This window comes from Natator depressus, chromosome 5 (assembly GCF_965152275.1).
Source record: "Natator depressus isolate rNatDep1 chromosome 5, rNatDep2.hap1, whole genome shotgun sequence".
In the NCBI taxonomy this organism is placed as follows: Eukaryota; Metazoa; Chordata; order Testudines; family Cheloniidae; genus Natator; species Natator depressus.
Genome location: NC_134238.1, coordinates 8,569,502 through 8,584,935, shown reverse-complemented (window position 1 = coordinate 8,584,935; position 15,434 = coordinate 8,569,502). Strand labels below are relative to the sequence as shown.

At 43.3% G+C, this 15,434-nt stretch overlaps 2 long non-coding RNA genes across 2 annotated transcripts in view; one reads left to right on the top strand and one right to left on the bottom strand.

The window, feature by feature from the left end:
- Positions 1–15,434, bottom strand: part of LOC141988047 (uncharacterized) — a 213,512-nt gene that overhangs the window by 1,665 nt on the left and 196,413 nt on the right. The gene's annotated exons all lie outside the window — the stretch shown is intronic.
- LOC141988046 (uncharacterized) overlaps positions 1–15,434 on the top strand; it is a 77,527-nt gene that overhangs the window by 5,961 nt on the left and 56,132 nt on the right. Inside the window, exon 2 of the long non-coding RNA XR_012639634.1 lies at positions 11,257–11,344. This is a non-coding gene — a long non-coding RNA (uncharacterized LOC141988046). The remainder of the gene's footprint in view (positions 1–11,256; positions 11,345–15,434) is intronic.

Here is a 15,434-nt window from a genome sequence, read left to right as displayed (position 1 = left end):
TGAAGCTTCGGGAGACACACCTACATTGTTAAAAATATGGAGATAAAGGAAGAAGGAGGCACGCCTCGGGGCCCTATTTCACCCCGGGGTGTTCACTACTTCCCACCACCCAACGCAGATGTAATGAGGTTAAGTGGTGTCCATATAAAATAAGTAAGAACTACTAATTATTCCTCAAGAAAGGCTTTTAATGATTTTCGACTACAATAACAGCATAAACAAAACAAAAAAAGGAAAACCAAAGACCAGCACTGAATAAGAAATTAATACAAAAGGCAGATTATATTGAAGACAAGTGCAAGTACATGTAATATTGTGGACCATTTGCGACTTCCTGAACAGTGACTCTACATATGCTGGTCCTGGCAGGTCATAATAAAAGCCCTGAAGACAAGCATAAGTAAAGCTCTTATTCACCAGTTTTATATTTCTGGTGACAAAATATTTCAAAGGCAACACAACTATACGTATAAGGGCTGATGAACAACAGCGCTACAGTCATCCGCTCGGGCTACTTGAAAGACAAGCACAAATACATGCAAAGCTATTATGCATCAGCCCCCTACTATTGACTTTGTGCTACGGTATCGATACGACTGTGATCAATTTGGCTCGAGCAACCAGACTTCTTTACTCCCTAGACTTACCCTGCACTCGTCCGAGAAATACGTTACCCTTCAGTCAGCCACTTTCCGCACTGGCCAGGTACAGACAGTGGAGAAGTGCACGTCCCTTTGGTTTAGGGGGTGTGGGTCAGGTTTCCCTTATGACCAAAAACACACATACACAGTCCCATGCCTTTGTCCTTTTTATCTGATCGGACAGCTGTGTTTTAGAACAGACCAACCAATCAGGGTGGGCCACATTGTTTATGTGGTTGCCCTAGTTGTCTAATTGATGAGCATTTAATTTTATGTCCAATTGTTAGTTGTTCGTATAATTTAGGCCTATTTATTTTCTGTAGCCAGTTAGATCTTGAATGTGGGAAATTTGGGGTTGATACGTATGTAGGAGTCAGCATAAATTGTTATCTGGTTGAAGCACATCCTGACCACAAGCTTAAGCTTTATTTTTGCAAGGCATACGTTTTGAAGTATACAGACGTTTGAGGCCTAACATTTGCAATACTTCTATTCCATTCAAGCTTGACAAGACAGTTGTTCAATTTATTCACAAAAAATAGCAGAGTGAATGCAGCAGTGCAAAGCTTCAGTGTGGTCTGTGCAAAGCCACCGGGAACCCCGGATACCTATCTGAATTGCCGAAGCCCACAGCACTGCATCTATATTGTTATTTTTAGCAATGGTAGTGCAGATGCATCTACCCAAGCTGTTGTCACTTGGATTGTAGTCTAAACAAACACATACAATTTACAGCTTTCAGGTAGGTTGGACTAGACCAACCGAGTGCTGAGAGTTGGCAGTTGGGAATCAAGACTTGAGTCCTATTCACAGCCCTGACGTTGACTCTAACCTGCCTATTCCTCAGTTTGCCCATCTGCAATATAGGCATAACATTTACTTCATATGACTGTTGTGAGGCTTAATGGATGTTTGTACAGATATTTGAGAACCTCAGATAAAAGGATCTATAGATGTGCAAAGTACTATTATGTTGTACAAAGTCTGATGTATTTTCCTCCAGGAAAAAAAAAACAACACAAGGCTTTATGCAGACTTAATTGGTTTTTTAAAATTTATAAAGAGGATTAAGAAAACTGAGCCTATCTAAGTCTCCCTACTGGCAAATAAAAAGGAATAGAAATAAAGACTAGAAGTAAAGAGGATTTATGGTTTAAAAAAAATATGCAGAGAGTAATATACAAGTTACTATTACGGCAAGACAAGAAATAAGCACATATTGAACTAAGAAATGGTGGAGACATATAGAAAGACATAGGCACATTGGACAGGGAAGGTTACACAAGGGCAATATCAGGGAATTCTAATAATTTGGAACATGGGTTCTCAGCCTTGGGGCCATGACCCCGACTGGAAAGGGAGGGCCAAACAATTTCAGTGGAGGAGTAACCATCATCCCTTTCTTTCTGGTTAAATGGGAGAGGAATCCCAAAACCATCTTCTGTTGTCATAGGTGGGCATGGTTACAAAGAAGAGAGTCACCGATTTTAATAATTTAATACTGGATTTAGATACCAAAGAGAACAGATCTGTATGGGACAGACTTTTTTCATCTCTAATTTCTTTTAAACAAATGGAGAAGACAGTAATGACTGGCCAACATCAGGAGACTGAGGCTGGAGCTTCAGCTGTCATAAACTAGCACAGCTCCATTGTGACGCTATGCCAATTTACACCACCTGAGGATCTGCCCCTGGTATCAGAGCAACATTTTTCTGGATTTCAGGTTGGCCACAAGAACAAGCTTTCTTATGAGGCTTCAAGGATTTCATGGCATAAACAGCATATTCTCATGTTATTTTGGTGTTTCTGCTTCCAGACAAAACTGGAAAGCATGATGTATTTTGGACCTCCAAAATGTTTTGTTAGGGTCTGTTCCATTTCAATTTTGCCCAGTTCAATTGTAGTTTTCAAATTTAGAGTGATTTCTAGAACTGGTTGAAAACAAAAAAACCTATTTCAAAAACTATTTGGGTTTTTTTTATATGCTCAGAGCAAACCCATTTTTCATTTGTGCAACTATTTTTAACACATATTTTTCTGGTATTTCTTCATTTATTTTTAATTCAAAGCATTGTAAATGTTATTGATACAGCTACTGATATTCCTTGTTAACCAAAACCCCAATTTTCATTAAACAAACACAAAAAACCACAATCATTTGAAAGTATTCAATACGGTTTTTGAGAAGTGTGGGAAAAGTATAGGAAAAAACACCACTTTTTTGTTAAAAATCAAGAATTTTGACAGTACCCAACATTTTGCCTAAAAATATTTATTTTCAAAAAGAATTTTTGGATGAAAAATATTTTTCAAAGAATTTTGACCCACTCCATTTATTTCTTATATTAATTGTCCAGTCTCACTTCTATGAGTTTAGGGTCTGTGAAAGTTTTTTCCCCCCACAGTCCTGGAGTATGAAATCTGTTTATTCACAGAACAAGATTTGCCACAGGTTCTTTGCCAAAGTACCTCACCCATTATTTACAGGGACCCTAGGCAGTGGTGAGTTGGAGCCGGTTGTTAAATTTTGAAGTCGGTTTAGAACCGGTTGTTAAAGGGGTCGATAAAGTCTGGCCCGCAGGCCACATCTGGCCCACGAGACTGTCCTGTCTGGCCCACCTGAGCTCTCGGCTGGGGAGGCTCCCCTGAGAATCCCTTTTTTAATTTTTACTCACCCAGCAGTGCTCCAGGTCTTCGGCGGCACTTCGGCGGCGGGCCCTCCACTCGCTCCGGCTCTTCGGCGGCACTTCGGCAGCACGTCCTTCAGAGCCGCCAAAGACCCCGAGCGACTGAAGGAACCGGTTCTTCAGCTTTTGGCAGCTCATCACTGACCCTAGGTATGTGTGATTAGTTTAGTCTCCACTCAGTGCCTCTCTGTTCTGATTGCTAGCAGTTAAATAGCACCAGGTGAAACATTGCTTTCTGTGAAGTGAAACCAGACTACCGCCCATCTTGTTTCATAAACATGGGCTGGAATTGAACAGGTGATCTAGAGGTAAAAAGGATTTGTAGCTCATACCCAGTTTACTCCCTTATGAAAGAATACATTGTACAACCTTCTACTTTCTTCTTCTAAAGGGAATAATAAAATATTGTAGGGAACAATCCTGCAATGGCATAGGCATAAGATGACTTAATGGGCCTTTTCATGTCTATTTCCTACGCTTCTTATGCACATTTTACCTAGTAATGCACATAAAAGCAGGTGCTATGGGGAGGAAAAACCCAGTAGCTTTGTAGCTGCTTCTCTATTGCCTGTATAATAAATCCATGGTGGATTAGCCATTACCACCTTTTGATTGTATGCTATCAGTAATCGTCAATATACCATGTTAGCAAGCTTCCTAATGCAAATTACCAGCATGCGCAAGCATTATAAAGTAATCCACTTCGGGAGATTCTAAGCTTTGTCTGTCCCTTCTATGGCTTCCGATGATCACCAGGGCAAATTTAATAAAATGTTTGATGCAATTTGTGATATAATGCACATAGTCCCAAGAACTGAAAGTGCAAATGAGCCAAGCTATGACAGGGAGGGAGTGAAATGGCTGGAGTGATGAAAGTGAGTGGCTCTGAGTGCTATTGTATGGAGTCAGCATTAGAAAACCAGGTTGAGCTGAATTGTTCCCTGTGGGGTTTAAAAGTTTGATTTTTCTTTTTCTCCATACAAGGAATTATGGTGATTGCAAATCCTAAAGCACTAAAGTTATTTAGAATAGAAGCTGTAAATATATACAGTAGAAAATAGGCATTTTCCTAGGCTTATAGCTCCAAAGGATTAAAGTAGGATTAAAAAGAGAAGAAAATAGATTTCAAACCTGTTAAGTTTCCTAACCTTACGAGACACATTTTTCCAAACGAATGAATGAAAAAAAAAAGGATAAATGTTAAAATGATAATAACAAAATTAAAATAATACATAAGAACAATACAAATAATGCACAAATAATCCTGTATTAGCACAGGGACATGTTTTTCCCCAAAGGAACCCCGAGTCTGAATGCTGTAGCATGTTATGCACCCGTAATGGAACCATCAAATGTTTGGGACTGAGGTGCACCACTCCAGTGGAATAAAGTGGTTGGATATATGCCGCAGGGAATACTGTTTGTGGTCCTTGGCTTCTGTATAACAGCTAGAATGGTTCTCTACCAGGCCCTTCCTAGCGGCTGGCATAAGGGGGCCTACTGAGGGTGTAGACAGAATGCAATGCACTCCAGCTATACTTAACTGCAGAAAAGAATCAAAGGGGCAGATGGTATTGCAGCCAGAGCATAAATTAGAGCAGCCCAGAAGCTCTACTCGGGGAACTGGGTAGGACTGAGAATTTAGGAGGCACAAAGTTGCCTTAAAGACAGTTTTATCCACCCCCCACCTCAATTTGTGTTCTTAGGATGTACTGATCCAAACCCCATTGAAGCTAATGGGAATCTCTTCACTGACAGGACAAGCATAGTAAAGAATAGGGGCCTTCAACTGCATTGAAACCAATGGGGCTTGCAGATGCTCAGCATCTCGCAGCAAGCACTCAGCACCTCACTGGATGGGCCTGACATTCCCCTCTATTTCACGGTTCAGACATCTGCCTGGTTTCTAAGCAGTCATTAAAATGTAGCTCTAGTCCACTCTACTCCTGCACTGCAAGGCAATTCCTGAGAAATTGTGTTGTAGTTTGTTATGTTTTAAGTGTTTCTTCAGAGGAATAAATTACATACACATAGTCTACTGACAATATGCACTCAACTGTGACTGCTATTGAGCACTCAGCAACGTGCTTTATATGGCTGTGAACATTTACATTAGGGTTATTTAGTATGCCCAAACGGAGTAGTGCAGCTGACGGATGCTTGCAGTATGTTTTAGAGGAGGTGGGAATAGAACTGGTCGATGCTGGGTGTGATTCTGCACTGCGTTCCACATTGCTTAGGCCTTTGCACCGGTGCAAAATAGATGTAAGATGCTATCACTGGGGTAACTGAGTGGCACGGTCAGAGGGGGTTTTGCATAGGTATAAATGGATATACAAGGTACAAGGCAGTGAAAACTCAAGCCCAAACCCTGCCTATGGTGCCTTGACTTACTATGTTCCTGTCCTGAACTCTGGGCCTGTTTCTTATTTCATATACCTCAGTGTCACTGTACAGACTAATGACGGCCAGAAATTCCTGCACTGACTCAGAGTCATAATCTATTTGAGAATTAAAATAACTGGAGGACCTTGAGCTTGGGATCCCAGCACCATGAACTTAATCAGCTCTTGCAGGGACTTCACAGGGCATGGGAGGGAAGATCCACTGCAACCAGTCTCACCTTCGTGCTATCTCAGAACTCACGTAAAAGATGGGTGTATGTGATTACGTCTAGCAATGGGGTGGACAGGTTGCATGGAAAATGCCTGGCTATTCCCCCTCCTCACTTGTCCCCCTCCATATTTTAGCCCTGCCCACATCTCAAACCATCAGAAAGAACTTAGTCCACAGATTCCAGTGTCAGAAAGCTGCTGGGTTCCGATGTTGACTCAAAGAGCGGGTACCTTCCCATGTCCCCACATGGGATCCTCAGTGGTGGCCAGGGCTGGCCTGATCTGCAATGAGTTCATTCCAACCCCAGAGCCAAGTTCCAGGGGTGCTCAAAACCCCGTAGAGAGCTGGATCCAAAGTTAGCAGATGGCCCCATCTTCTCCAAAGATACTAAAGCAATGTGAACAATAGCTCAAACGCTGTTCTGAAAAAGCGTGCATAAGTGGCCTGAAAAGACAACACGCATAGATGGCAATTGGCTCCAGAGTTAGAGAAATCTGAAGTCCATTCCTAGCTCTGCCACTGTGTGACCTTGGGCAAGGCATTTAGTCTCTATGTGCCCCTTTCTCCCCATCTCATCCTTTTGCTCTTTAGTTTGTTGAGATTGATAGCAATCTGGGTCAAGAGTTGTCTCTTTGTTTGTATAGTGTATAGTGCCTAGAACACTAAGGCCCAGATAACAACAACATATTCAGGATACTCTATGGTGATCTGTGTATTAGGGAATCCCAGTCAGGGCAATGGTCATAAAAAAATACGAAATCAGAACAAGTGTGTGTCCCAGCCAGCTTTATCCTCCATGGAAAGCTGGTAAGCTAGCAATCATAGAATCATAGAATATCAGGGTTGGAAGGGACCTCAGGAGGTCATCTAGTCCAACCCCCCTGCTCAAAATATAAACCTTCCATAGGGAGGATGCAAAAAGGGCAGCAGTCAGGTTATCCCCAACTGTCTAGTAATCCCCATTCCCGCAGGTGGTTCTAAAGCAGCGATAGCGCTAAACCTAAATGGCCATCCCACCAGCTGCACAGCAGGTCTGACTGACATTGTAAGGTGTGCTTTGAGTGCCCTACCTAAAATTCTGACAGCTGCAGTCTCCATCGTGGGAATTAAGCAGCTGGAAAAAGGTAGAGGGTCTTTCTGTATCAAGTGGCTTGTCATGGGACAAGTTGAGCCTGTGAGACGAGTTCAAGCCCAAGTTCCCACCTGTGCTGGGTTTCTTTCCTTATTAGGAAACTTTGTGGGGAAGGATCATATGACTACGGTTCCCCTGGCAGGAGGTATTTAAAAGGCAGTCTGTCGATATTTAACCGTGAGAGTAATTTAACCTTGGAAAAATTTACCAAGGATCGTTGTGGATTTCCCATCACTGGCAATTTTTTAAAATCAAGATTGGCTGTTTGCTTGGAGACATCTGCTCTCGGAATGATTTTAGGGAAGCTGGTTATCTAGGCGGTCAGATTGAGGATCACAGTGGTCCCTTCTGGACTTGGAGTCTATGAATTGATGGTTGGTCTGCGAGAGACCAGGATTGAGGGAAGAGTGCGGCTGTGACACAGGTGGTGGAGGAAGTGGAAGTGGAAGGCAACGGGGCCTATGAGGGGCTTCAACTCTAGAGGCCAGAGCAGGGACTGGGATCTAGCTCATTGTAAAAGGGGAGAGGCAAAACCGTGTTGAAGGGGAAAGGACTGCAAAGCCATAGGGAAGGACCAAGAGGTCTTGATGATCCTTGATACAAGGATGAATGGTTGAATCCATTTTGTCTGGTGAAAATAAATGAAATCCCGGTAGGGAAAGCTTTGTGTTGAACGGCAATAGTCCCTCCTTAGTGAGTTGACCCCATGGCACGGTCATCCAGACAGACAAAGTATAGAGAGCATGTGTCAGGTCTCAATAAAAAAATTCCCTATGGATTCAGTACAACCACGACTTGTCTCTTCCCTACCACAAGGGATGTTAAAAGCCTGGTTTGTCCCTTCTGGTTTCATTCTGCTCAGTGCAGGAGGGGGAAACCCAGCCACCTAATGCTCTGCTATTTTTAGCCCTGCTGGTACCCCAGCTTATTTTAGAGCAAACCGAGGGCTTCTCTAACTTACACTCGAGCTTCAACAAGCCCTGTTCCCCACTTCCTCATAGTCACCCTGGGTGGCCCCAATGCTGGGAGGAGGTGGGACAGAGGTGTGATAGAATCAATTTGCTGACTTTATTCTGTCCCTGAAGCCCCTTTATTGAGGGACCTTTTTACACAGGGGTCAGTTCCACTCTTTATTTGGCCCCTTTTTGCTACTGCAGCAATATAAAAGTGTAGCTGGCAATCGTGCCTTACCCCTCTCTGTGCCACTGGGATGCGGCTCTTTGGAGGTATTAAAAGGGCTGAAGTGAGGGATGAAATGAAACAAGGAGCACACAGAGAAAGACAAGGAATATAAAAAGGGAGAAAGGATGAAGTGATTTTGAAGGGGACTAATAAAGTATGTGTCACACTGCTGATTGCTTTTTTCTTTTCTTTTTTTGGCTTAAACTGCTTCCAGTTTGCTGCTGTCTGATTTGCCAGCAAAAGAAATGTGCTGAAAATCTCTCTTAGCATCCTATTAAATAGGTGAAGTTTTAACTGGGTTTCAGCCTGTTATAAATTTGAAGTAATGAAATATAAAAGTAAATATTTTTGCCAGTCTTGTCTTCCTTTTGCAGTCCTGCTTCGCTCTGGAGACACAAAATCTGCTGGCTCTGGATTAGATCCATTTGAAATTGCCAACAGATTCTCTCTTATGAATCTTCAAGCATTTGAGTCAGGTTGGACAGGAAAAACGTCCATCTGTACCATCCCTGATGGATGTAGCAAAGCTTGGAATGCATTCACAGTACTGGAGCAGCAATCAAGGGATCAGAGAACAAATAGATATGCTGTTTTTTTTTTTAACACAGGGTGGATCTTCTCTGCATTTCTCTTAACAAATACAGTGAAGTCACATCACAAACCTCAGCAGATGGGATGCTCGGGGGTTAATTTTTAAAGCAAGTGTGTATGGGGGATTTAATCAATCAACTTTCTTGATGTAAGTGGGAGTCAGGCAGCTAAAACCCTGCACAATGCTTTAAAAAGATACCCTTAAATGTCACCCATGCTGTATTAAGGCTGCTACAGGAGGAAACTGTCGATACCTAATCTTAGGCATATCACTGTAGCAGTATCTAGCAACAGTACCTTTTGTGGGAATTATATTTCTATCAAGCCTATGTTGCCTGACTGCAAACAGTTAAAGTAGTTGAAATTTTTCAAAAAAAATCATGCCTTTATCTTTCCTCACCATTGACAACTGTGCCCGGTTGATGTTAGATGTTACCAAACCACAACTGTCCAGTCACTGTCTATCCTGTTTTGCACTCACTTTGTATGGGTGCACACGACTGCACAAAGTAGATGGCAGGGCATGATCAGGCATCACATCAGCTCTAAAGTTATTTAGGGCAAGACTATACTTGTTAACTGAAACGCAAGGAAGATCCATTATTTGTATCCTAGCTACTGTTGCTTCATAAAGTAGCACTAAACAGGTGTAATATAGTGATAGTTGAAACCTCAAGTCTCTATTTTGATCAGCACTCAAACTTTTGTCCAAACTATCTATACCTCTTGGTCTATAAATCGGGCTGGGAATCTCATGAGAATAGGCTTTGCGATAGGATTGCAGGTTCTTCATAAGAACGGCCATACAGGGTCAGACCAATGGTCCATCTAACCCAGGATCCTGTCTTCCAACAGTGGCCAGGGCCAGATGCTTCAGAACAAGGCAATTACTGAGTGATTGATCCCAGTCCCTAACTTTTTTGTTTGTTTATTCTGTAGGACAAAGCATCCTAAAAATTGACATTCAGAAATGTTTAAAGGATTTGTTTTAACATTTTGAATGGAAATGAAACATTTCTGCCTTTCTTGAATCATATTGTTTTATTTTGATTTATCACTGAATCAAAATATTTTGTATCAATTTGGTTCAACATTAATTTGTGTCTCCCCTGGAACAGCAGAGTTGTTTTATGGTGGTTGTAGTTCAAGTGCTTTCTGCCCCCATTTTCCTTTACGGGCCAGGCTTCCTGGCTGAATTATATCTTCCATAATGCAAAACGATAATTTTACTCCCATGATACATTATGGCTGTTCAACCAGAGCTAAGACCATAGTGCATCATGGGAGATGTAGTCCAGCCAGGAAACCCCGCCCCTGAGAAGAGAATGGGGACATGTGACATTGGACTACAACTCCCTTGCAGCACTGCATCAGCTAAATCAGACATAGACAATGTGAAGATGACCTACAATTAAATGTTTCAATTCAGTTCAACAAAATTAAAATATTCGGATTATGTTCAACCTAACCAAAAATGGATGATTTAATTTAGATTTTCCATAGATTTTCCAGTTTTGGCAGACAAATAGCATTTTTGTGGAAACTGCATTTTCCACTGGGGGGTAGGGGGAGAACATGTTGGCAGAATGTTCCTGAGCAGCTCTGATGATAGACAGATGGATGGATGTTCATTTTATTCTATGTGATTCTTACTGGTATCTTTAGCCAAACAAGTGAATCTGGGAGAGAAAATCTGGGAACAATTTTTGCTGGCTAGATGAAAACACATCTACAAGACACACTGGTATTAAGTAAGAAGCTTAAGCATCCCAATAAAAGAAATATGACCTTGGGGACACCTCCAATAGTTCAATTGGCAGATCCCATGCTGTTTGATATTTAATTATTATTGTTATTAAAGATACACCTCCCAGCCAAGCAGCATGGTCAGCCATATAGGAGACACCTTGGATTTGTCTGCCATATTGGATAAGACTGTTGGGGCCACTAAGACCTTGTATCCTGCCTCTGGCACCAGCCAATATCTGATTAGTTCAAAGGAAGGGCACCTCTCCTCTTTCCCCACACTTAATTCAGTGGGTTAACTGTGCAATGCAGCACATGGGTGCATGTGTGTGGGAAAGAGAAAGAGATATGTACTCTGGTCCCTGCAGGCAGTCAGTTTATGCCCTGCAGCTAGTTGCAAACGCAGATGTGAAAGCAAAAATTCTAATTAATTAGGAAACAGAGACAGCTCTCCTTCTGGTTCTTCTTTAATGTTCTTTTTCTCTCTCCCCTTCCCCTTACTCTCCCTGTGCCCTTGGGTGTGTGCATGTGCCCCCATTTGTGCATTCAGAGCACAGAAAAGGCTTCTTGGAATGGTGTAGCATCTTGTTGGCTAAACGAAGAAGACTGTCAGGCTTCATTAGTAAAAATTAACTGTAAATCTCCCTCATTCCCACAGGAGGGCATTTTAAACACTCCATCAGGGCCTGAAGAGGGAGCCTGGATTGGAGTCAAGCAGGAAGCAGCATGAACCTGCAACAAAGCCTGTAAGGTTTTGATTTATTTATATATTTATGTATTTGGCAGCACTGATAGCTCCTGTGTTCTGCTTTTCCTGTCCCTTCCCTGCCCACACCTCCTTCCCCTTTTCCCGCTCTCTCAACCTCCTCCTCTTTTCTGCCCCCCCCGCCCAGTCTCCCTAGTGCCAAAGACCTGTGCAATATCATTTTCCGCATAATGAAATCTAGAGTGACATTAATATAAGTGTAATTTTATAGTGGGGAATGGGCCTAGCTGATCATTTCTACCTGCTGTGTTTTGATGATAGACATTGGGATGTCACCATCTGTGTAATGAAATTTCACCTCCGTAATGGTTCAGATTATCAAACATTCTTCCAAGCTGTCTCGGGGAAAATTCTTTATTTATTTACCAAGAAGGATGGCAAAGTTCTAGTCTCTGGGAAGCGGCTGGGGAAGGGGAAGGAAGAAGGGAAGTGTGTGTGTGTGTGTGTGTGTGTGTGTGTGGGCAAATCAAACAATAGACATGACAAAAAAAAACGCCAACATGCTGGGGCAGAAAACGTGATTGTGTGATCTTTATGCCCAGTGCTATATCCATTTTCTGTTATTTCCCTTAAGACAAGAAAGGATCAGATGCCACAGTCATATACAAAGATAGGGATAGATAATATTTTAAGGCAGCAAGTGAGGACTCTGGACATTTTATGACTCTAGTTTGCCTTTTTCCATGCGTACTCGAACACCACAGATGTAAGTCAGGGCTGCATAACACAGGATGGCCAAATCTGCCTTAACATGGATACTAATTCCCCCCTAAATGTCCACTGTGGTGATCAGAGAGTTAGCTGTGTGGCTCCCACTATAGCGAACCAGAGTCATGCAGGTAAAATTTCTGCTAGAGTTGAGAACTGACTCTGGGTGGGCTATTTCTCTTGTTGACTGGGGCACAGGGTTTGGTAGAAGGAATCCCCTCGGAGTTTCCTCTCCACTCTGCTCTTTCCTTCGTCCCTCAAAGGCCTCACACCGCCTTCTCTGAGACAGGGCTGAATGCAGCGTCTGCCCAGGCCCATCAGCTGCATCATCACTTGGCTAAAGGGGATTATTAAAGAGTGAGCCTAAGTTCTCTCTTTCCTCCTCTACACCCACAGCACTGCAGACTGAATGCTTGATACCCTGGGTAAGGGACAGCTGTGCCCCAGGTCCCCAATGCTGAGTGGGGCACAAAAGTCTCTTTGTTCTGCAGCAGTGCTCATCAACTGCAGCTGCTTCTGAATGATCCTCGATCCCCTTCTGGAGTTATCTCCCTAGCTGTTCATTAAAGTGACAATGGACTCCCGGAAGCCATGCTACAGCTGATAGGGAACTCCTTCGGTAGGATGTGCCTTAGAGATTCTGGGGCCCTGGAGCCGCTGTGCCCCTGGATTCTTCCCCAAGAAGGCAGAAGCGCCACACTGTTAATAGCATTTAATGAGGGTGCAGTTACATATATTCTGAATGAAGGAGTGTTTCCCATGCTTTGATTTTTCTGACCCAGGTGTGTTGTGATGATTGAAGGTACCGTTTAAGGTACCTGGATTTGGATCCTGTGCACTGTGCAGCCACTAGGCCACTTACTGAGTCCCACCTTAGATGTCTACCCCTTAGAGCTCTGTAGAGCTGAGATGTCTTACATTCTGAGCACCTGCTCCACAGGCACAAGCAGGTAAACGTTCTCAACAAGTCACTCTAATAGGATGGCATGAAGCTTGCTTACACTTTATGAGACCCTTGCTAGAGACCACAGGTGCCAAGAGAGAGGGAGTCATAACATGTCAATAGGTAGGCAGGTGATGATCTGAGATTACCAAGAGTTATGCAATACATGCTCTTTTTACCATTGTTGTGTCCTCCCATCCTACCCCGCATCCCAACCTTCTGTATCCTTCTTCCACATCTTAAACCATGAGTGGGAAATGCATTTTTATGCATTTATTTGTACAGCACCTAGCACAATAGGGATCTGAATCTTGTTTGGGGCCTCTTGGTGCCACCATAATACAAATAATAAAAGCCATAATAAACTGCAATGGCTGCTTCTTCCAGAACAGTCTTTCTTCCATGCTGACAGGGCTGATTTGCCTTCACATATAAGCCTCCAGGACACTGACCGGATGGGGAGAAGGTGCTGACTCTTAGAAAAGGTTCACATCCATGCCTCTAATTTCTAAAGTTCTGCTCATTAGAAAGAAAATCGAAGTAGCAGGCCTTAAAATGTTTCACTCTGGGGCACTGGCTCTGTATGCTAATAAATGGCCCTGTCATGATCTGATGCTGTATGGCCACCTATGTGAGCTGAGCTGCTGGCCTAAGTCTGCTCTGTCTTCATTTTCCATAGCTTTCAGTCTAGCATCTCTCGTGTGTGCAGCTGTGAGGCTTTATTCATGCCTATGTTTGTGCAGACATACAACATTTTCCTGGGCACTGCCCATGATCTCCCTGGACTCCTTTATGGAGGAGTGGGGGGTTGTCTGGGGTCCTCTACTCCCTCTCCCCCTCTAGATCCCTCATTGTGATCCTGTGACCTGGAACCCTGTCTTTTCCCCCCTTATTTTTTGTCCCCCATTATCTGTTGATTTCTGTGGCCCCTCTCCTCACCTGAGTGACCCTCCTTTGCCTTGGTGCTCACCAATCTGTTATACTCTAAGCCTGCATCTATCTTGGTTGTGACTGTGGACCTATTTTCCTTGCCCTTGTTTGTTCCACTAGGCACCAACTACTTAGTCCCTAGACAGCTTCTCAGACCAGAAATGTGTGTCCACGATTTTCTGCTCAGTGTCCTCTTTTCTTACCCATCTGAAGCCAGTCTGCAATTTGTTAGGTGTCCCCCATGTTCCATTGATCCCATTTTCTTTTTGGACTCTTCTCTCTGACTAGTGGGGTTTAGCCCATTGTGTCCTTGGGGAAGTGGAGGGGCACTTCTTTTAGGAGCCCTGTCTGCTGCAGTCAAATAGTCCATTGATCTTCTTGATTCCTTTGTCGCACCTCCCCTCTGATTCTGAGATATAGGTGTCTGTCAAATCTTGCGGGGATTTGGGGAATTTTATAGGGCCTCCATGTCCCTACAAGGTCAAACAGGTCCGCATCATTCTTTACCCCTTGGAAACAAAGATTTGCTTGCTGTAAAGTCAAAGGCCAGCTGCTCTTCTAATGAAGTAATTAATACTTAGGCAATTGCTTATCCAGTGCTGGGGGGGGGGAGGGGATCTTTAAGTTTTTCAGCAAATCCTAAGTTTTAGGAAAATAATTACCCGAGTTAAAAAAAAAAAAGCTTACTAAATTGAGTAATTCTTCCCTAGACATTTTTCAGACTCATGATTTTTTGTCTAGTTCTGGATAATTATATTGTTAGTAATTAGTGATAAATGTTAGTAATTTTATTTTATGGAGAACAATTGAGAATGTGTGCACACTTCTGTGACATGTACATTGATTGAAAGCTCACTCCTGAATGATGAATGGATGGATGAAATTCATTCCTGCCTCAGGGAACCAGCACCAGGCTTAAGCAGGACCTAAGTTATGCAAAGATCTGGTGCTGGTCATCTGGGGCAGTAGTGAATTCCATCCAGTGCAGGATCAAATTGCAGCAGGCAAGTGGAGGACCCTTCACCCTAATGTCACCACCACCAAGTGCCCAGCCACAACTGCAGGCAGAGGACAGCCTGACTCAGAGACTCTGCTGCTTGCCAGGAGCTAGGATTCACGATGTGACAGACAGACTGCCGAGACTCATCAAGCCCTCAGATCGCTACCCCTTCCTGCTTCTCCACGTGGGCACCAATGATACTGCCAAGAATGAACTTGAGCAGATCACTTCAAACTACGTGGCTCTGGGAAGAAGGATAAAGGAGTTTGATGTGCAAGTGGTGTTCTCATCCATCGTCCTCATGGAAGGAAAAGGCCTGGGTAGAGACCGTCAAATCGTGGAAGTCAACGAATGGCTACACAGGTGGTGTCGGAGAGAAGGCTTTGGATTCTTTGACCGTGGGATGGTGTTCCAAGAAGGAGGAGTGCTAGGCAGAAACGGGCTCCAGCTAACAAAGAGAGGGAAGAGCATCTTCAGAAACAGGCTGGC